The following is a 23,516-nucleotide window of genomic DNA, read 5'->3' as shown; positions in this document are numbered from 1 at the left end:
AGTGAGAAATCTTGGTCGGGGCCTGATCGCGAGTGGCGGACCATTACATGGCTGCTCCCGGGCCCACCCGCCATGCCCACCCAACAAGGACAAAATCCTCCCCCTAGACTTATAGGTGCCTGAAACATAATGGTGGTCTGCTTATACACCCCGACTTAGTAACCATAATGTTAGCTTGAATTTTCTCACAATGATATGTGGGAATGTCACGCTCGAATGTTTCTTTGGATTTTGCCTTGGATCTTGTTCTGAATGCAGTGAGTTATATGATGATTTAGGATTTGGTACTTCCTTGATTTGTCTACTGTCCCATCTCACGGTTGTGCCAATAGGTGTGATGACCCTGTATGACCTTGTCTACGTACAGACCCTTGTCACTTCGGCTGGTGGCCATGTACCTTCCATGGGATACCAAATTTGAACCTGTTGAATTTTGTTGAATCTTTAAATTTGGCAACTCCTCACCTGCATCCATGTCATGCACATCTTTAATCCTCCCCTGTTTTTTCAAAAGTTCTTCTTTGGCTTATGAATTGTGGATTGATGAAAACTCGGTAGATTCAGTCACACTGGTCTGCCAAGCATGAGCTCTGTCGGTGATGGAATGGTTGTACTTAGATGTGTTTTCCTCAGGTGTATTATTGCAACGTGCAGATCTTATTTGGTCTGCCCACATTTTCGAATGAAAGGTTTCACCATATGAACCATTCCTTCTGCCATGCCATTAGATTTGGGGTAGTGCAGAGAAGAAGTAGTGTGGCATTCCCCACTTGTCACATATGCCCCTGAATGGCTTACTAGTAAATTGAGGACCATTATCTGAGATTATCCTCCTGGATCCCCCAAATAAACTAAAAAAGCACTTACCATGCGTGCCGCAGTTTTGCTTGACGCATCATATAATTGAAGGATATTAGGATACTTGGAAAAATAACCAGTGATAACTAAGAAATAATTCCCTTAGATGTGGAAGAGATTGGAAGCAGTCTTGTCCTGAGGGTAAGTAGGAATCCTGTGTCATAAAAGTGGTTCCTTGTGCTGATTTGGCATATTTTCCTGACATGTTTCGCACTACTTAATTGTGACTTCAATGTTATTGTTCATACCTGGCCAATAGACTGTCTCTCTCATGTGCCTCCTTGTATAATCAATATCTATTTTTGGCTGATGAAATTGTTGAAGTGTGTCATGTAGCAATGATTCCGATATGATCACCTGCTTGCCCTTAGAGGTGGTTCCCCAGGATATGCCTAGCTCATCCTAATAAGCCTAAAACTGTCTCACGCACTCGTTGACACCCTGAATTGAGTCTGACCATCCTTCTATAATCATTTTCCAGTGTAGAGTCATTTGCTGTCTCCTCCTTAAGTTGCTGACTGCTGTGGATGGATTTGTTGCAGAATTCTCAGAGGCAGTTGGCACTTGGCCCTGTGTTTATTTTTGTTGGTGGCGAATGTTTACTGACATTCTGAAAACAGATGATCTGAATCGTGGCGAACACTTCTGATGGTGTACTATGTGTTCTGCTACATGGATTATGGAATGTGTGCTCACCACTCCATGCAGTTTCTTGATCATGTACATTGTTGTCTATTTTCTCAGCAACCTTGTGTATGTTCTTCCAATGGGACCTGGCATGGTCATTGTTGCTGCTCGAAGGTATTGTTTGTTGGCGGTCTGCTTAACCTTTGGCTTTTGCTCTTTTACATTGCCACTGCTTTTGACCTTTTGTGTTACATGCCTTGCAGGAATCATGCAATGCTGTGCATCTCTTCAATGCTTGTAGAGGTCTGTACCTTCTACATACCTTCCTGTGCTTGGCCATTAAGAACATAAGTACATAAGAATTAGGAGCAGGGGTAGGCAATTCAGCCCCTCGAGCCTGCCCAGCCATTCAATAAGATCATGGCTGATCTAATTTCGGCCTCAAATCCAATTTCTCGCCCTCTCCCCATAACCCTCCAACCCGTTACTAATTAAAATCTGCCTTTCTCCTCCTTAAATTTATTCAGTGTCCCGGCATCCACTGCACTCTGAGGTAAGGAATTGCACAGATTCACGAGCCTTTGAGAAAAGTAATTCCTCTTTATCTCTGATTTAAATCTACCACCCCTTAGCCTAAAACTATTGCCTCTCATTCTAGAATGCCCCACAAGAGGAAACATCTGCTCCACGTCTACTTTGTCTATCCCCTTTAGCATCTTACATACCTCAATTAGATCTCCTCTCATACTTCTAAACTCTAGCGAGTATAGGCCTAAACTGTTCAATATCTCCTCATACGACAAGCCCCGCATCTCTGGAATCAATCTAGTCAACCTCCTCTGAACCGCCTCCAAAGCAACTGCATCCTTCCTCAAGTAAGAGGACCAAAATTATGCACAGTACTCCAGGTGCAGTCTCACCAATGCCTTGTACAGTTGCAACAACACTTCCCTATTTTTATACTCTACTCCTTTAGCAATAAATGCCAAAATTCCATTTGCTTTCCTTATTACCTGCTGTACCTGCATACTAGCTTTCAGGGATTCATGCTCAAGTTCTCTCTGCACTGAAGCGTTCTGAAGTTTATTTCCATTTAAATAATAAGTCGCCTTTTTATTCTTCTGACCAAAATGGATAACCTCATGCTTACCCACGTTAAATTCCATCTGCCAAATTTTGGCCCATTCACCTAAACTGACCATATCCATTTGTAAATTTCTTTTTCTTCATCGCAACTTACTTTCCCACCTATTTTTGGTCACTGTGTTGATGGTTGGGGTTGCACACAAGGCCTGTAAATTTTGTTGGCCTACAATGATCACTGCATACTTTGGACTGTCTTTGAGGAGCTTATCAATGTTGTGGCTTCTGGGTTTGTCCAGCAGATCTTTTTGATATGCATCTATTGGAGTAGACACAATCACTAGTTCAGTGATCCTCTTTGCCAGCTCTGCTTCTGAAAATCACAATAGGCACTCTTTTCTCTGCATCAACTATTAAATGATCGATGGATCCCTTAGACTCCTGACTGTCTGACGTAAACTCCAGGCGATGGATGCGGAAAACCTGAACTGTTCTTCTAAAATCATCCAAATCTTTGGGGATCGTTTTGTCTTCTTCCTTGAGCCTGGATGTGTTGTGCCTAGGTAAACCTTCATTTCCAATGGCTGGACAAATGCTTATGGTCTGCTTGTCTGGTTTGAGTATGTCCAAATTGACAAGCCATAATTCTGTGCCTTGTTTAAATAGTTTAACCGCAGAGGGTAGGTCAGTTGCCTTCCAATTTAAGCTCAGGGATTTTGTGGATATTTTTGCAATACTTCCTCTACCATTCTTCTGTTCTGCCTTTTACATGGATTCTTCTGCTGTTTTACTGATCAGGGTTTGAATACTATGAACACTTTAAATACACTGCAGTGTGTTGGTTGCTTGCAGTCTCTCTACGCACAACAGCATATTCCACTATTGCTGCAGCATTTAGCATGAGTGTCACTGTTACCGCCTGTGCACTCGTTTCTGAAGCTCCATCCATGATCCTGAGTTGTGGCGAGAAGGACCATTATGCTCCACAAAATCAATAATGGCTCTGAAGATTTTTTCAGCTTTCAGAACTCCAAATTTCGCCTGTCATTTTCACAACCTTAGACTGATTTCCGCAATGTTTTTGGCTTTTGCTTGCCCACAATTGATCCAGCCTGTGTCTAAGCTACTCGCCTTTCCCAACTGAGCAGCTCCCAGTGCTGGACCTCTTGACACACTATCACTCTGCACTGTCACAGACTGTGAACTGCGATCCCTGGTTAGAGATCCCACGCTGTGCATTGATTGAGCTGTTTTAAACTTTGGACTTTTTTCTTTCTGCTTACTACCTTCACCCCTAGCTTCACCCTTCAGCACTGACACCATGTTCTGAATGGTGTGTTTGAAAATGAAAAATTCTCCACCACTGCCACCATGTTGCATTTTCTTCTCCTTGTGCTTACCTTTTAGATAAACATCAAGGCACCAAGCACACGTAAGGGATTAGTTATTACAAAAATACATGGGTTAATTTATTAAATATTTGAGAACTTGGTAGCACTGTTACACAGTGGAGAACTTGTTTTCAGATTTGAACTGGCATCTTCCTCAGAACAATGGAAACTAAGTCTGAATCACATGATGCATTGCATCATTTTCCCTAAGTAATATATGCAGATGACATAAAGGTGTACCACAACAAGGTCCATTCCACTGACCATAATGTCACTGGGGATGGGGTGGAGTGGGGTGCGGTAGGTGGAGAGTGTGGTGTTCTGTGGTGGAGGGCAGGGGAGAGATGGGGAAAGGTGGAGTGGTGGGCTATGGGGAGCATCAGTGGGTGAGCACTAGGTGTTCAACAAGTTTATTTTGAAATACATTTTGAGGCCTTCCCGATATATCTTCTGCTGTTAATTATTGCCAACACAGGTCCTCTGCTGTTGAATAATAGCGTGCCTGTCCTGGAGTAAATTTCTAGGCAAGTTCAGGGCACCTAGCCCAAATTTACAATGGCGGGGTCAGTGACAGTGGCATTCATGGTGGGTCACAGGCAACATTTCTCTGCCCATCGGAAGGTTGAAAATCCTGGGTAAGTGCCACACATGGTGGTATGCTGTGAGTTTCTCTGATACCAACATGCAACAGTAGTGAATGCCTCAAAGTTCATTGTGAATATAATTGGAAGATCCAGGCTAATGAGTTGAAGGCTTGGAAGAGAGAAAGAATTGTATTGGAAACAGTGCTGTCATTTTACTATGTAAATCTTATAGTGTGGCAATGCCACTGCCAACAGAAATATTATAAGTTCAACTTTCAACCTTGCTATCTTATTCGTGTATACTGGGCATTGCTCACAGATAGAATATTATCCGTCAACTGTAAAAGTGCTTAAAATAGTGTTTCACATTGCGGTCCCTAATTTTGGGCCCAAAAGATTTTGTACATGGATAAGATGTCTTCAGTTGCTACCAGAAAAGCCTATTGCAGCTCATGTTATGAGAAAATCCAGTCCTTGATATAAAAGGAGTTTGTGAATTGCTCCAGTTTTTCTGCTCAAGTTTTTCCATTTCCCACCCAATACCACATTAATCACCTTGAGTGCCTATAGTTACATGTCCATATACCTTGATAGCTGAATCCCAAAAAAACATATAATTAAAATGCCTAGAAAAATGTATGCTTTGATCACGATACACTTCAGATAGCAAAGCCACTTTGCAACCTTTTTGGAACAACCCATTTAATCATCCGGTCAATAATCTAATCAAAACAAAACACATCAGAAAACATTTACAAGAACACATTTTACACACAGTCGGTTATCTGAAGTTTGATGCTTCCTGTAAATTTGGCAGCATTGAATGTTGCGAGCAATGGAACAGCCCAGGTAATTAATAGGTAGTTTATCTTAATATCATTCACTTTATTTCAGGGACAATATAACGCTGAGATGCAAAAGCCTAACCAATGTGACTGAATGAGAAGTGGTTCATTATATTGAAACAAAACGCTTGGGACTGAATCAGATTAGACTTAAAGTAATTTCCAGAAGGATTAGAGGAGAATGGAGGAACCATTCTTTCACCCAGACGGTGCTGGGGGTTGGTTTGGAACTCACTGCCTGGATGGGTGGTAGAGACAAAAACCTTCATCACATTGTAAAAATTACTAGGATTTGAAGTGCGGAGACCTATGGGGCTATGGACCAAGACTAAAAGTGGTATTAGGCTGGATAGTCCTTTTTCAGCTATTAAAGGCACAGTGGGTGAAATTTAATGAAGTCTAAATCGCCGAAGGGGGATTTGTGGCGGTAGGGACCACAGAATCACGTGGGAGTGGGCGATTCAGAATCCTTACATTGGGAACTGACTGAGGAATCAAATAGCTGGCAAGAAGGCAGCAAGGCTGTGACAGACCCACATGAATTTTAGCAGGAAGCCGTATACGATTGTTAAATCAGCAGCTAAGAATTATTTCATGCTGCTGAACAATATGAAAAGCACTCTTTGGATTTACACAAGTGGCAAGCGGGGATCGCAAGCCATCAGATTCTCGAACTGTGTTGAAGCGAGGTGCCTCTCCCAGCTGGAATGTCAGCCATTTTGCAGTTGCCTTGCACAGGAGGAGAGAAGGAGTTTGCAAAGTTATAGTCTGACGGGCATGGGTCGGAGGGGAAGGGCCTTGTGGAACAGCCTGAGGGGCACTCATTGGCACTTTAAATCCAGGATCAACAGCCAATGAAAGGGAAAAAATCAAACCCAGGCCCTCATAAGTTTGTTGGACACATTAGCATCAGAGGAGCAGTGCTAAGGGAGGCGTCTCCAGGCTAAACTCCAGACTAAAGACACCATTATCAGTGAAAGCAGAAAAGTGCCCAATCCTGCCATGTAATTGGATAGTCCCCATGCATCAGTTCCTCTAATTAGTCAGCTACTGCTTGATTGCAGTGGGTCGGCTCCTTCCTACCCACTTGGGAATCCTGCCGGGGTCTGTGTCTGCCTGCTCCAGTATTTAAATTAAACATTTGTGCAGCAAATGACTTACTTCTGCGCCATAAATTTTCTATGTTTCTATATTTAATCAATTTAATCTGTAGGCAAATCCTGATATTTCATGAAATTCCAGGCTAAAAAAATGAATATGAACAAGGAACGCCCTTGAAAACATGAAACTGGGCTTCCGAGAACACATAGGAACTATGCAAACACAGGTGGTGCTTTGAAAAAGATAGAAACGCCTTGGCAAAATAAAGCTGAAGGTAAAAAAGCAAAATACTGCGGATGCTGGAAATCTGAAATAAAAACAAAAATTGCTGGAAAAAATCAGTAGGTCTGACAGCATCTGGGGAGGGAAAGACAGAGTTAACATTTTGAGTCCATACGACTCTTCTTCAGAACTAAAGAGAAGCAAAAATGTGGTGAAATATATACTGTTTAAGGGGGGTGGATCAGGTGAAGCTGGATAGAAGGCCAGTGATAGGTGGAGGCAAAGGAGAGATAGCAAAAGATGTCATAAACAAAAGGTTGAAGGGGTGTTGATGGTAGTGATACTGGCTAAAGGAGGTGCTAATGGTGACATTAAGGGTAGAAAGCAGAATGAGCAAGTAACAGTTGGCCCTAGTGGGGGTGGGGCAGCGGAGGCGACCATATGGGAGATAAAATTGAAATAGGCTAAAAGATGGGGATTAAACAATGAATATAAATAAATTTTTAAAAATATTAATAATAGAAATAAGTGGGAAAAAATATATACATAAAAATTTAAAAATAAGTATTTGAAAAAAGGAGATCAAAAAGGGGGTGAGGATGGAGAAGAGAGTTCACGATCCGAAGTTGTTGAACTCAATGTTAAGTCCGGAAGGCTGTAAAGTGCCTAGTCGGAAGATGAGGTGCTGTTCCACCAGTTTGCGTTGAGCTTCACTGGAACATTGCAGCAGGCCAAGGGCGGACATGTGAGCATGAGAGCAGGGTGGTGTGTTAAAATGACAAGAGAGAGGAAGGTCTGGGTCATGCTTGTGGACAGACCGAAGGTGTTCCGCAAAGCGGTCACCCAGTCTGCGTTTGGTCTCTCCAATGTAGAGGAGGCCATATTGGGAGCAGCGAATGCAGTAGACCAAATTTAGAGAAGCACAAGTGAAATGCTGCTTCACTTGAAAGGAGTGTTTGGGCCTTGGAACAATGAGGAGGGGGGAAGTAAACGGACAGGTGTTGCACAATCTGCGATTGCATGGGAAGGTGCCGTGGGAGGGCGTTGAGGTGTAGGGGGTGATGAAGGAATGGACCAGGTTGTCCCGGAGAGAATGGTCCCTTCGGAATGCCGACAGGGGGAGTGAAGGGACAATGTGTTTGGTGGTGGCATCATGCTGGAGTTGGCGGAAATGGCGGAGGGTGATCCTTTGAACGCGGAGGCTGCTGGAGTGAAAAGTGAGGACAAGGGGTCCCTATCATGGTTCTGAGAGGGAGAGGAAGGTGTGAGGGCAGAGGCGCGGAAGATGTGTTGGACACAGTTGATGGCCCTGTCAACCACCGCGGTGGGAAACCTCGATTAAGGAAGAAGGAAGACATGTCAGAAGCACTGTTTTGTGAAGTGGCATCATTGGAACAAATGCGACGGAGACGAAGGAACTGAGAGAATGGGATGGAGTCCTTACAGGAAGCAGGGTGTGAGGAGTTGTAGTCGAGGTAGCTGTGGGAGCCGGTGGACTTGTAATGAATATTGCTGAACATTCTATCACCAGAAATTGAGACAGAGAGGTCAAGGAAGGGAAGGGAAGTGCCAGTGATGGATCATGTGAAGGTGATGGTGGAGTAATAATTGGAAGCAAAATTAATAAATTTTCCCAGGTCCAGATGAGAGCATGAAGCAGCACCGAAACAGTCATCGATGTACCAGAGAAAAAGTTGTGGGAGGGGGCCTGAGTAGGACTGGAACAAGGAGTGTTCCATATACCCCATAAAGAGACAGACATAACTGGGGCCCGTGCAGGTACCCTTGGCCACACCTGTTACTTGGAGGAAGTGAGACGAGTTTAAGCAGAAATTGTTCAGTGAGAGAACAAGTTCAGCCAGACAGAGAAGATGGGGATTGTTCGGGCCTCTGTTCAAGGAAGAAGTGGAGAGCCCTCAGACCATCCTCGTGGGGGATGAAGGTGTAGAGGGATTGGACGTCCATGGTGAAGAGGAGTTGGTTGGGATCAGGGGACTGGAAATTGTTGATATGATGTAGGGCATCAGAGGAATCGCAGATGTAGGTGGGAAGAGACTGGACAAGTCGAGAGACAATGGAGTCAAGATAGCAAGAAATGAGTTTCGAGATGCAGGAACAGGCTGACACGATCGGTCTACCGGGACAGTCCTGTTTATGGACGTTGGAGAGGAGGTAGAAGCAGGCTGTCCAAGGTTGGGAGACTACAAGGTTGGAAGCTGTGGAGGGAAGATCACCAGAGGAGATGAGGTCAATGACAGTTCTGGAAACAATGGCTTGATGTTCAGTGGTGGGGTCATGGTCCAGGCGGAGGTAGGAGGAAGTGTCTGCGAGTTAACGCTCAGCCTCCGCGAGGTAGAGGTCAGTGTGCCCGACAACAACAGCACCATCCTTGTCAGCAGATTTGATAACAAAGTCAGGGTTGGTCTTGAGAGAATGGAGTGTGGCGTGTTCAGAAGGAGACAGGTTAGTGTGGGTGAGAGGAGCAGAGAAATTGAGACAGCCGATGTCACGTCGACAGTTCTCAATGAAAAGATCAAGAGCAGGTAAAAGGCCAGAGGGAGTGATCCAGGTGAAGGGAGAATACTGGAGACGGGTGAAAGGACCTGTGGAATGGGGGAAGGACTCCTGCCCAAAGAAGTGCGCACGGAGACGAAGACGGAGGAAGAAGAGTTCAGCATCATGCCGAGCTCGAAATTCATTGAAGTGAGGGCGTAGCGTTGAATCCTTTGCTGAGTACTGAACGTTCAGCATCAGAGAGGGGAAGGTCAGGGGGTATGTTGAATACACAGCCGAGGCTGGGATTAAAAGGCGGGATAAGGTCAGAGGGATGGGAAGGGGTGGAGGGTCCTGGATGGGCATTAGTATCAACGAGTTGTTGGAGCTTGCATTTCTTAACACCTGAAAGAAAGAGACAAAGTTTCTTGTTAAGGCTGAAGGAAGGTGGACGTGGGTGTGTGCTGGAGTGAGAGATAAAAACTTCCTTTCTTCTTATGTCTACGATTGGGAATTGAGTTCTGTGGAGGAATTGCATCTACATGTTTCCACCCTAGAGCACTGTTAGTGATTCAATGTTCAAATGGGATCACAGCATCCAACTCCATATTTCAAAATCTGTCCTTGTTTCCAATCTTAAAATAGCTGTTACAGCCCTTATGCATAAAATATTGCAACCCCATTTGGAAGTTGGGGATGATTAAATGTTATTTGGGGTATTTTATGTTTTTATGAATGGGGTAATATACAGACACCACACCTGGAATGCATTTTTAACTCTATTGAAAATAATAAAAAGGTTGAAAACATTGGGCAACATTTTCCCCTCATCAGTGGAGAAGCAGGGGAGCGGGCACAGGCAGGCGGCCTTCCGATCGACGCCCCTGGTTGGGGGGGGGGGTGCGGGGGTGGTGAATGCCACCACTTTACGTTGGCCTGCCCAGCATGACGTCCGCCAAGAAATGCTGTGCACTCTCTGTGTAGGCGGGAGGAAGGAGTTCCCTCAGCCAGGAGTGTGCTCTTTCACTCATGCACACAGAAGAGCGCACAGGTCTCCCTGAGGCACAATGCTGCCTCAGGGAGATCAGCTCTGACTGAAGACTTTAAATAAAGGTGATTTTAAAAAATTCCCTGCTGTGTCCCCTCACGTGACCCTGTCACACGAGTTGGGACATGTCCATAACTTTTATTGAAACATTTCATAAAAATTTTAATACCCTCATGAAACTCATCCTGCCCGTGGACAAGTTTTCATGTTTTTTCACAAGCCCGCCAGGGCTCCTGGCCTGCCCGCCAACCTTAAGGTTGGACGGGCAGGTCCATTAATGACCTTAATTAGTTTTTTAATGGCCTTAATAGGCCATGACAGTTCGGCGGCCGCGCAACCAATTCACCTGTGCACCCGCCGCACTGAAAATCTAATTGACGCAAAATGATGTCGGGACGCATGCCTGATGTATCCCCGTGTCAGCAAGCAGGCCCCTCCCCCACTCGCTGACCGGAAGATGCTGCCCATTATTGATTTCCATGCACTGCTAATTAGGTTACAAAGGTGGGGAGTTGGGGTGGAACTTTCATCTGTAAAAGTGAGTGTGCTTGGAAGCAGGCAACTGGTTAAAAGAGCAGAAGTTGGCTGTATCAGGAAGCTTACACCAACCCAATATCCTCCCCCTTTCTTAATCCTTTTATGGTACGTGAGTGTCATTGGCAAGTCCAGCATTTATTACCTAATTTCCCTTAAATTGAGTGGCTTGCTAGGCCATTTCTGAGAGCAGCTAAGCATCGACCACATTGCTCTGGGTTTGGAGTCACATGCAGACCAGACCAGGTAAGGACAGCAGATTTTCTTTCCTATAGGACATCAGTAATCAGATGGGATTTTAACAATGGTTCCATGGTCTCCATTACTGAGACAAACTTTATGTTCCAGATTTCTTAATTGAATTTAAATTCCACTGGCTGCCACGGTGGGATTTGAATCCATGTCCCCTGAGCATTAGCCTGGGCCTTTGGATTACTATTCCCAGTGACCTTACTACTGTGTCACCATCTCTTTAATCTCAGGGCAGTTGGCTATGCATGAGAAATCTCCATTGGAGAAAGTGGTGACAATTATAACATGTAAAGAGCTCATTGACAGCTATTTTTAAAATTGGATATCAACTTTAACAGGGTGCATACAGACTTTCCAGGTTTTGTGGAAGGAATGTTCAGAGTCTTGGACCACTGTGGTTGACAGGGCCCTTGAACCTGCCCATTCTATTCTGGGTTTTGCCTTTGACACCTCCTCTAAACACATGTTTTGTTTCTTTACTTGCTCTATTGTCACTCCCTTTGGCCTTGTACAATGGAGAAATCTTTCATCATTTAATCTCTCCTGCATTCTGCTCTTGGAAAGATTGAGTGAGAGAATGGTTGGGTTTGGGCACACACCAGGATATACATTGAATGTGCCATGTGACCTGCCTCTGCTGCCCTGATTAGATCATTAAAGCCCTTATGGAACTAAATCCAAGAGAATGATACCATACTCCTGCTACTCTTATTTTCAGCAATTTCCAACCACACCTTCTTGTTTTCTCTGGTAGGCTTCTTTCTCCCATAGGCAGGGGATCAAACTTCCTGCTCACAGTATCATCTCTGAGGAGATATCAGTAAAGTGCAGTGATACCTTGCTATATTATGAGTCCATTTCTGTAGTTTCTTGCTTTGTTGAAACACCTGTACAATGCTTCAAGTTTTATCCTAACTGTGTCCCTTTAAATATTTCAACTGGCAGAGACTGGTGTGCCTCGTTGTTGCAGCCATTTGTGCTAATTGGTCTGAAAGCCTGGAATTCAGGCACTGATGCTCTTGGAAAGATAGAGTGAAAGATAAAGTGAGACTGGGTAAAAAAAATGTGTTTGCAGCCGTCTGCTCTTCCAATGCCAGTGTGCTGAGCACGTTGAACCCTAGCTTAATCTCTTCATTTTGTGCAATAGGGTAGAGTGAGGGGGCAGGCCCTATGCCTACCTGAGCTGGAATGGGGATCAAACCCCACACTGTTGGTCTTAGCCTGAACCACATACTAGCTGCCCAGCCAGTTGAGCTAACTGGCCCCCTCCAGACCCATATGTCCATCTATAACACAAATGCTCAGAATGGCTGTGTGAAATGCGTTTGAGAAAGGAGGAAAAAAAGTTCACCCTTGTTGGAGCCTGACCTTAATCCACTCTGAGGAGAAGCTCAAAAACAATTTTTTGATGATTTTTTAAAAAGTAATATCGGGGAACACAGAGTAATTTATGTGAACTAAGGCAAGGTTTGCTTTTGTACCTTAAACGAAATGCAAGGACAACAAGAATGTTAATGAAACCTCATAAAGCCTCGCAAATATTGAAACTAATGATTCTAATACAGGATCTGTATGATTTGCTAAGAAACAGCTGAACTCACTGTTTTTTTTCTTTATTCTCAGCAGTATCGTCACCCTTGACATATCTGTAAAAATAGTATCTACCAAAATACGTTTGTAGAAATTATGCTTGACAATTGTTATTACACATCAGTGCTTTTACCCTTAATCTTATTCTATAAATATAAAAGGATTTTCATTTTCTGAAATGTAATTTATATGCCTGTATCATAAAGATATGGAACAAGGAGTAAACTAACTTGTATTTATTGAAGAGTGGTTCAATTTTTAACGATCAATAACAATTAAATTAATTGAGGCACAATATCTTCAGCGCATTAAGTGTAGTCAAATCGTAAACGCATTGAGAAAGAATGAGCTTGCAGCCTGATACATGTAGGAAATCATCACCAAAGACTATACATTTTAGCTTTCTAACCCAGCCCTCCTATTGCCACACACATGCATGGATTTATATACAGTGTATATGCATACGGTCATTTCTAATACATAAAGATACGCAATTCCATTACCTACATGTCTATGGAATGCTGACAGCTCTACCAGCTACCTTAAGCTTACATATAAAGGAGACTCGTTAATACAACATGTGTGATAAATGATCTGCACACTAGAAATTAAGTCTTTCTCTCTCTCCTCTCTACATCCTGCTGTACAGGTAAGTCACACATACTTTATATGCACTACTTCTTCATGGCTTTCTACAATAGAAGCACCCTTTAAAATTCAAGCCAAGGTTAATGGATATCATAAGCCTCTTTGAGGCAAAGAAGGAATTTGCAACATATGGGCACAGGAATCATTGAGCAATACCAAGGTATAGATCTCCAATGGGCTATCAGTAGCAGGCAAACTGTGGGAAAGAAAGAAAGATTTTGGTTTATATAGTATCTTTCATGACCATTGGGTGTCTCAAAGAACTTTAAAAACACAAAATACTTTTTAAAGTGTAGTCACTACTGTAATGTAGGAAATACAGCAGCCAAATTCCACACAGCAAGCTCCCACAAGCAGCAATGTGTTTAATGACTAGATAGCCTGCTTCCTTTTGTGAGGTTGATTGAGGGATAAATATTGGCCCAGACACCAAGTGTAATTCCCTTGCCCTCTTCAAAATAGTGCCATGGAATCTTTTACATCCACCCAGATGGAGCCTCAGTTTAGCACCTCATCTAAGAGTCTGTGCCTCCAACAATGTTGCACTCATTCACTACTGCACTGGAGTATCAACATGTCAGCATTGATTTTTAATAATAAAGCCCTTGAACATTGCAAGCCAGTGGCAGTGTGCTACTGATGAAGCCAGAGGTGATATGGGAGAGGAAGGCTGTGTACTGTAGAGGACAGTGTGCAAAATAGAATGGGGATTAAGACTCAGGTGGAGATGTAGAGTGAAGAGTTAACTCTAATAAGAGCCCGTACTGAGCATGTACAAAAAAAAATCTATGTTATGATGTCACTCACTGAGAGAAGATGTCTAAGTAATATCTCAGATGCAAACTCTAACAATATGTTAGTCTTATTTAACCTTTGTAAATAGAATGTAAACAAATGCTTTTTTGAACAAAGACCATTGCCTCCAGTGAGATCTCTTCTCAAATAAGAAGCTAATGGATCCTGAGACAAGCCCATGATATCAGGTGTACAAGTCATATACAAAAGAATTGAGCAAATTATAACTGCACCTTAAAAGATATCTTACGCATAGGTAACACTTCTCAAGACTGAAAGAGCTGGGGATTAAGAAATGTGGGAAAATCTTAAAGGAAACAGAACCCAAAGAGGCAAATATGTATTTTCAGGCAAGTGCCGGAGTAGCACAGCACCTTCCCCATTCTTTGGTTTCATAGGGATGCAGGCAAGTTTCAGTCCTCAGCTCATGATGACAATCTGTACAGCTCTTGGCCCTAGTCGTATGGTGTGGTTTTTACAGATCTCCACAGTGAAGATGGTACAGCTCTGCATCTGCCACCCTGCTGACCCAGAATCTGAGAAGGCAGGTTTCCGTGGTATTGTCAGATAGGTATGCACAAGACCTTCGGTGGGTGTGACTCAGCAGTTGTGACCAATGAAAATTGGTGTGCCTTCTTTCATATGGCACAACAGAAAGCAATGACAGCTTCTGAGGTACAATGCAGCACAACACATTTAGGCATTTGCATAGGCTTTGTAATGTAATCTGGACCCTGCTGGAACAGCTCCATACATGAAGAGGAGCCCCCTGTTTCCGTTTGCTCATTAAAGAGCATTAATTTAACTTTTGTCTGAAAATATAGGTATGTTAGTGAGAGAGAGAAGGGCACAGAGCACTGAACCTGACTGGCATTTCATTATAGGTCCTCCTTCTCCAACTGTATCAGATGATGCCCATTGGCAAAGCCATCAGTGCCAAATTGTTGTTCAAAGGCAATATAGTTATTACAAACAGCTGACACAAGGCTCATGAGGACTTAAGAAACAGCAGGAAAAACAATGAATAAAAGCAGCTGAAAATTACAGTATAAGCTTTACCGGATTTCATTCAATGGCCTGCCACTTCAGCTGTCTGGTACTAGCAGCCCTGGCTGCCAGACTTCCAGGACATTAGTTGCACCTGCGTTTTTTTTCCCCTGGAAGCCACTGTGCAGGTTGTCCCCTTCTGGGTCCAATATGAATGAATCCCACAACCTTCTTTGTACTGCCACAGTGATGTGACGTGTCCATGTGGGATATTAATCTTTAATTTCACTGGCTAAGCAAACATATGCTGAACTGCTTAAAAAAGGCTTTGAAAAGCAAACTAAAACACTGAATTAAGATGGCTGCCACTAGTCACCTGACATCTGGTATTACAAGTGGATCAGTTTCTGGAAAGTTCCAACGTGAATTACAATTAAAACATTCAAAGACAATCCTCTATGGAATTTCACACTTGCTGATGGCGAAAACTACTTAAAAAGATGAACTGAAACTGTAGGGCTTTTCTATTGGCATTTTTATAAATTTATCTTTCAAACAGAGACAGAAAATCACTGGGGAAATAACTATATGATGAGATATAGCCATCTCATCAAGTTGAATGATGGATCATTCAGAAGTATGGCTGGGACATTACAGAATCTAATTACCTAGGCCATAAAACAATAGCCATAGTCTGTCCAGACACGAGCTAATCAATTACCTTCTAAAATCACTATGGGGAGAGAGGTCATGTGACTAGTCTAGCTATTTTTTAAATGCCTTTTAATACAACACCCAAGCTGGAAGAAATCTGCCAATGGAGAAATAACCATTTCTCTCTCCCTTCTCTCGAGTTCAAGACCCTGGCTGGGATTTTCTATGCCTAATCGTGACAGACGTGTTCAGTGGTGAGATCAGAGAATCTTGCAGGAAGGCCCTAGTCGCATTTCCCAATGACATAAATCCAGGACACAATTGTTCCCTCCCCCTGTCAATAGTGTGCCGTGTTTCCTGCCGCCAAATGTCGGGAACTTAATTTTAATACATTTGCAGCTCTTAATTGTGGCCACATATGGGAATAATCCCCCACGTCCAATTTAAATCCCATGTTGGCATGATTTCATGATGGTATGATTTACAACTGCCTTTAAAAGACATGCACCTGATGACCTCAACTTCAAGGGGAACTCACAGGTGAGAGCACACAACTTTGCACTGCGCTCGCAATGATCCCAGTGGCTCCGCAGATTCAGGGTGGGCACAGCCAAATCTCCGCAGTGGCTTCTTCTTGGCTTTCTTGTGGTGTCGGGGCAAGAGTGAGTACCAGGGAGAAGGGGGTAAGGGAATCTTGGGGCAAGGGCGACAGTGTAAGAAGTGAAGGGGGAGAAGGCAACCTTGAGACAAGGGGAACAGTACTGGTGGAGGTCATGGCAGCATCAACTGAAGTTTGAGACAAACACAAACATATAGAAATCCAGCACAGAGATAGAGAATTTTCAAATGGAAGGAACATCAGGCGCAAAAATCATTAACTTTTGGAAAATGCGGATTATGTTTAAAAAAGAAACTTGTCCCCAGAAATTGCAGTTTACATGGGCTTCAACTCAATTGAATTTTGAAGAGCACCATGGAAAAATATTGCTTCAGCCACAGATACTAGTGAAGAACTCACAACCATTGAACTCTCTATTTTTTTTACCTTTTAGCATTGAATTTTAATTTGGCTGAAAAGTATCTTCCTCCTGCATAGCTTGTTATTTTTGCATGCGTGTGCATGTGCATGTGTATATGTGTGCATGTGTATGTTTGTGTGTGTGTGTGTGTGTGTGTTACAAAGGTGGGACGTAAGTTTATCTTTTTAATTATCTTTATATCTTTGCCTGGGTGGGTTTTTATCTCAATTAGACTAACCCCTTTTGCTTAAACTCAAGAAAGCCTGTCAGGTTGGTTTCTTTGCAAGCAGCACGTAAATGGCTAAGCACAGACTTTGAATATACCTTCATCCTTAGAGATTCACAAAAATAAACCCTTTTACTGTAAGGCCTGGAGTGGGAGAATAGGGGAGTCATTTCATCCCTCCTCACAAGGTCGTAACAGCATGTAACCAAATTTATCCTTGCCTAGGATTGCTAACCCTTCATGATCGTCCTGGAGCCTTTTGGATTCAAAGATTAAACTGGACAAGGCATCGAGCAACCTGGGAGAAAAAAAAATAATAAAAATAATAAGGGTATTAAAACAAATAGTGTATTTTCAACATTGGTCTTCAACACTTTCAGTTATTAGTTCTAAAAATTTTGGAGGGGAGAACAGTAGAACGTTTGACTGGATAATGTAGTTAGAGGCAGAATTTCATGTGATGAGACCTCTAGTACTACGGCCAATGAGAATATATCCTACCCCTGCGAGACCCTACCAGGATATCCACCTTGACTGAACCTTTAGTACATTTTTTGGCCCCATCTGTGTCCATTTTGAGAACACTGCAGAGATAACAATTGGCCTCACAATTTTTACTTGTGAACATGCACAAGATTATTGCTTATCGCGCCCTTATCATCCTCTCTACAGGTGAATCTTTTTTTAAAAATTCATTCATGGGATGTGGGTGCCAATGGCTAGTCCAGCATTTATTGCTCATCCCTAATTGCCTTTGAGAAGTTGCTGGTGAGCTGCTTTCCTGAACTGCTGCAGCATTTGTAGTGTAGCTACACCCACAGTGCTGTTAGGGAAGGTGTTGCAGGACTTTGACCCAGCGACAGTGAAGGAGCGGTGATTTATTTCCAAGTCAGGATGGTGTGTGGCTCGGAGGTGAACTTCTAGGCGATGGTGTTCCTGCATTGAAGAACGCTAACTGTTAGCTATAAAAACAAAAAACTGCGGATGCTGGAAATCCAAAACAAAAACAGAATTACCTGGAAAAACTCAGCAGGTCTGGCAGAATCGGCAAAGAACAAAGTTGACAGTTCGAGTCCTCATGATCCTTCAACAAAAGTGAAGGGTCATGAGGACTCGAAATGTCAACTTTGCTCTTCTCCGCCGATGCTGCCAGAACTGCTGAGTTTTTCCAAGTAATTCTGTTTTTGCTAACTGTTAGCTAATCGCTCCATTATAGTAATGTCATTGAAGCAAACTCCTTAATTGCACTAGTTATCAATACAATTGTATTTTACTGTATAACAATGATAGCATTAAGCCACACCCATAAGTGGGTTTCTAATTCATTACTAGTAATAGAAAATAGGACCATCTGCATACAGGAGTTAATTCACAATAGCCAAAGGAGCACATTTCCTCTTGCCATCTTTTATCACTTTTAAACCTGTTGCCCTAGGCATTGAAGTATAATTATCTTCATTGATTCCTGAAGTAAAGATAGTTGCCTATTACTCTCAGACTGACTGTCTCCTGTCTTTCAGTTTGAAATGCTGTCAATGAGAGTAGCTTCCTTTTTAACCTCAGCTGCTTTGACTTAATAAGATCAGGGTGGATTTCCCTGCTTTTATTGCAATTTGTTCCTGTAAACTCCACTTTGTTAAGTGCTGATATGTAAATACTGAAAGCAGAGAGAGGAAATCGCTTACGTGGGCTTGTTAGCTGCTTGTTAATGCATTAAATGTGCTTATTGTGGCCTTTTTGTATTGAAACAGTTGATCCTTTGCTCAAAGCAGGAACAATTCAAGGAGATTGGTATTCTTGTTTAGTCAGGTAAATGTCCAAGAACTAAAGCTAGAGTTAAAGCTAAAGAAATACTCTTCTACTTGTTGCAAGCTAATGGCTTAGTGCAAATGCATGAGAGAACGTATCTCCACATTGAGTGAGTGTAAAGGAAATTTCATTTTTTCCCAAATATTACTGTGGGATGCTGAAGCAGGCTTGTGAAAACTGTGTGTGTCTGTTTGTGTGTGACTAATTTAATTAAACTGAAGACAGTAAGACCCCGAGGTTTAAATCATCAAAGAGATTAAGTAAAGGCAGGTATTTTGAAATGGAAATGGACGAGCTAACATTTCCAATTGTAGATAAGTTGAGGGTTGTTTGAATCCCAAAGGGGAATTAGAAGGTGCCAAGGAAAATGTTTGCACCTTGCAGGAGCTCATAGTAGTGGGGATATCATGTTTTATTGACCCAAAAGCAAAGACAAGATGAAATCATGATAGATCGTATATTTGGAAGAGTATGAGTTTCAAAGAAGGTTTAAAACAATGGATTTGAATCATCAAAGGGGGGAAATATATTTAAGGAAGATTAAAAGCTATACGAGGTGAGTGGCCATGTGAGATCTTGAAAGTTGAATTGTGTAAAACAGACTTGTGAAAAAGCAGCCTCTAGCTACCCCAGAGAAGGGTTTGTTTGTTCCAGAAAGCAAGGCTTTATTAAAGGCTTGGAAGTGCATTGTTGGGTGAGAGGGAGAGAGAAGCTGTGAAATACCTCCCTTACAGAAACAGTGGGTGCCTTGTAGTGATATTACTGGTTGTTTTATAGATTAAGAATATATTTGGACTTTTGCCTGGAAAAGGGTGTTTATTTGGGAGTCTAGTTAAGTGGGAATCTTTTGGGAAATGTTGTAAGACTAAATTTAACCATGTAATTGTGATCTTGTGTGTTTAAGTTTTATTTTCTGTTAATAATTGTTTTAATTTAATCCTTAAAATCTCCAAAAGTGGTAGTGAACTCTTGACTTCTTACTTCGGTGCACATACCTTCTCGTAATAAAAATACAAATTGCACATCACTGTGATAGCTTGGCTAAGTTTCCCTTTGGGATTTGGTCAGCCTGATAATTACCACCTTCCATAACATAACAGTGAGATACACATTTTGAATCAAGGTAGTTGCTTTAGGGTATACCAAATCATTCCACCATTTTCATCCGCTGTACCTCCATGTGGCCACTACTGCTGCAGCAGTCATTGCACTCAAGCTCTAGCTTGGTTTGTGGAACCGCAGTTCAATAAAAATTATACCACTTTTAACTAAGCCCAAGGCACCAAACAGATGAAATGAGGAATGGATACCGATATCTTAATGGGGGAGTTGAAAGTGTTGATAGAAAGTTTTGTCAAAGGCTCAGAAAGAGAGATAGAGAAAGAGAAGTGAAAAGATGAATGGGTGGGAGTTCCACATGGGCTCATAGCAACTTATTAATTCATGGGATATGGGCATTACAGACAATGGCAACAGTTATTGCACATCCCCAATTGTTCCCAGGAAAGTGGTGGTGAGCTGTCTTCTTGAATATAACTGAATGACTTCCCAGGCCATTTCGGAGGGAAGTTAAGAATTACACACATTGTTGTGGATCTAAAGTCACGTATAAGCCAGAGTGGGTAAGGATAGCAGATCTGCTTTACTGAAGGACATTATTGAACCAGATGGGATTTTTATGACAACCTGGTAGTTTCATGGCCACAATTACTGATGCTAATCTTTTATCAAAATTTACTCAATTCATTGAATTTAAATTTCTCATGATGGATTTGAATTCATGTCTCTGAATCATTAGTCCAGGCCTTTGGTTTGTTCATTAACCTAAGTTACCGGACTTCCTAAAAAATGAGACATTCTCTGACCAACAGTTTACTGGAGCGAATGGAGCTTGCCTAAACAAAATACAACATATGGGACTGGATTTTACATTAATTACCGGGATGAGGGATGCGGAATGGTAACTGAGGGGTCCACTCCTTCCCGTTCTCGCTATCTATATGTATTCAGTCAAGCGTCAGATGGCCAATTAGTGGACATCCATTGGAAAGGAGGCCATTATAGGTGCATAAGAAGCTTGCTCCCTGACAACAAACCCTTCCCCTTGCTCCCTTTCAACCATGCAGTTATTGTCAGGACCGGGGCCAGTTTCTCATGCCTGTTTTTAGATGTTACAATATCTTGTGAATTTAAGTTAATATAAAATATAATAGTGATGAATTTTTACTGCAGCTTCATTCACAGTAGGATATGAATCACAACTTGGTGCGAATAGATAACTTGAGGGCTCTGAGAATTGACACTATTGGCTGGAACGTCATGCAGCAACGGGGGCTAATATTGTGGTCATGGCTAGAATTGAAAATGTCCCCTGCTCTCAGAATCAGTCTTTATTATTCATTGAAGACGCAGAAAAGATTTCTAAAAAAAAAAGTCCTTTATAGTCATACAGACACTGCAGAATCTGCTGGTACATTCAAACACGGTCCTGGTGGCAGGCCTTTTCTGCTGCCCTTGTGCCGCCTCGGTTTTATCTAACATAAGAGACCCACTAACGTTTTTTTTATATATGTCCGATGCCTGACAAGTGCAGCAGGCAACAAAAATTACAGACAAAATTTGATTGTTAACAAGCCTAATAACTTGCTATTAATTGAAGGCGGGGCTGCCGATCTGGTGCCCACACACCTTCCATATTGAGTACTGCTGAAAAAAGAGACATGTTGAAGTTTTTTTTTTGTTTTGCACTCATCAAGACAATAAGAATGCCAGTTTAAGGGGAAAACAACAATTTATACTGTGCGAGAAGAAAGTGCTGATTGGTTGGCAAGTGAACTCTTGGGTCCACTTCAGAGTCCACTTGCCAACCAATCAGCACTCTTTTGTCATACAGTAGAAATTGTTGTTTTCCCCTTATATTGCGATTCTTGTAAAGTGTCCTGATGAGTGCAAGGCGAAAAGCTTCGACATGTTCTTTTATCAGCAATACTCAAGATCTGTACTGCCAAACGACTACCTTCCATGTTATCAGGTTGCCGACCTGACGTCATCAACCCGAATTTTTTGTCTGAATTTGGAATGTAAAATCCAGCCCAAAATTGCAGAGACAGGGTATGACAAAATCACTGTGGTTTATAGGTGAGCATGATGATTTTAACTTAGTGACACCGTGGGAGGGACTGCCCATGTAGATTGGCATATATGGAGTTTTGGAAGTGCTGGGCTTTGTGAGGTGCAGAATGTAAGTGGCATCGTTTTGACAAGATGAGAGTTTGTAGAGGATGGAGATCATTACAGTTGTGGATAATATGCCAGGGAAATCATGTTTAGAGTTGCCACAAGGTTAGCTAAAGGTTTTGAAAGCAATAGGGAAGAGGAACGGGCAGATCCTGCTGATATTGTGAAGAGGAAAGCTAATTGATCGGTGATAGATAGGGCATAGGTTTTGAAAGCCATTTGTGGATTGAACTTGGCTCTCTTAGAAATGAACATGGACGAGAATCTGAGACAATTGGGAACAATGGACCAGATTTATAGTACCTCCATGTTCTGCTCAGTAACATCCTTAAACAGGAAATTGGGAAACTTTAACACAAACACAATGATTTCTGATGCAAATTTTCCAATATATCCACCCATTGAGGAAGCTTGCACAATTTATTGTCAAAGAGGCACTTCCCATTCACCAAAAGCTAATGATAGTTGTCTGGTAGCACAGAACTTCAGTATTGCTGAAAAAAGAGACATGCCAAAACTTTTTGTTTGGCACTTATCGGGACACTTCGCAAGAATACCAAATGTAAAGGGAACAACAATTTATACTGTATGAGAAGATAATACTAATTGGTTGGCAAGTGGACATTGGAGAGTTATTACACTTATTTTGCTTAGCTGAAACAGGCACAATGTGTGTACATGTTCTTTCTGCCTGCAGAGAACAGGGCCCTGTGTATTAATATACGTAGCTTATACATCACACTGTGAGCCCAACTGACAATCTTAAGTTGGTTGTCAGTGTAATTCTTAGCACATTGAGGATTATGTGGCAAATGTTGTCCAATTGCGGAATCACTTCTAATGTTGGACACTGTGTTTTGAGTTTTGCAAGCACAAGCCGGTTGGGTGTGATCTGTACCTTGCCCATTGCAAACAGCGGCTGGGACATGTTGCTGATATGATCCACCAGTCTTTGGGATGTATGGCCTACATAACTATCATCGCACTGATATAGAAATTCATATTACTCATTAATCATTTGTGTGACAGGCAGAATGTCTTATAGCTTGATGGCAGCATCCTGTTAGTGGTGAATACCACCCGTGTTCCTATTGTATAGTAGCAGTATGAAACAGTTAGTTTCACCTGTTGGTCAAATTTTTGAGATGCCTTGCCCTTCCAGGGCAACGTGGCAGAGTCCACTCGCCACCCAATTAGCACTCTCTTCTCATACAGTATAAATTGTTGTGCCCTTTACATTTGGTATTCTTGTGAAGTGTCCTGATGAGTGCAAGACGAAAAGCTTCGACTTGTCTCTTTCTTCAGCTATAGCTAATATGCTTAGGTGCAGGTTGGCAGAGCCAATTCTTGGGCTCCAAAAACATTTACAGGAGTATTGCTGCAGTTTAAGCAGCTAAAACTGCACAGGCGATCAGAGCAAGAGCACTGGTCAGCTTCCCACTGCATGTTCAGTTAGAACCACTCTTCTTGTTATGGAATTGGCCTCCAGTGATATCACGAGAGACTGTAAAGA

The sequence above is a fragment of the Carcharodon carcharias genome, chromosome 4 (genome assembly GCF_017639515.1).
Source record: "Carcharodon carcharias isolate sCarCar2 chromosome 4, sCarCar2.pri, whole genome shotgun sequence".
NCBI classification, from domain to species: Eukaryota; Metazoa; Chordata; class Chondrichthyes; order Lamniformes; family Lamnidae; genus Carcharodon; species Carcharodon carcharias.
This window is presented reverse-complemented; position numbering follows the sequence as displayed.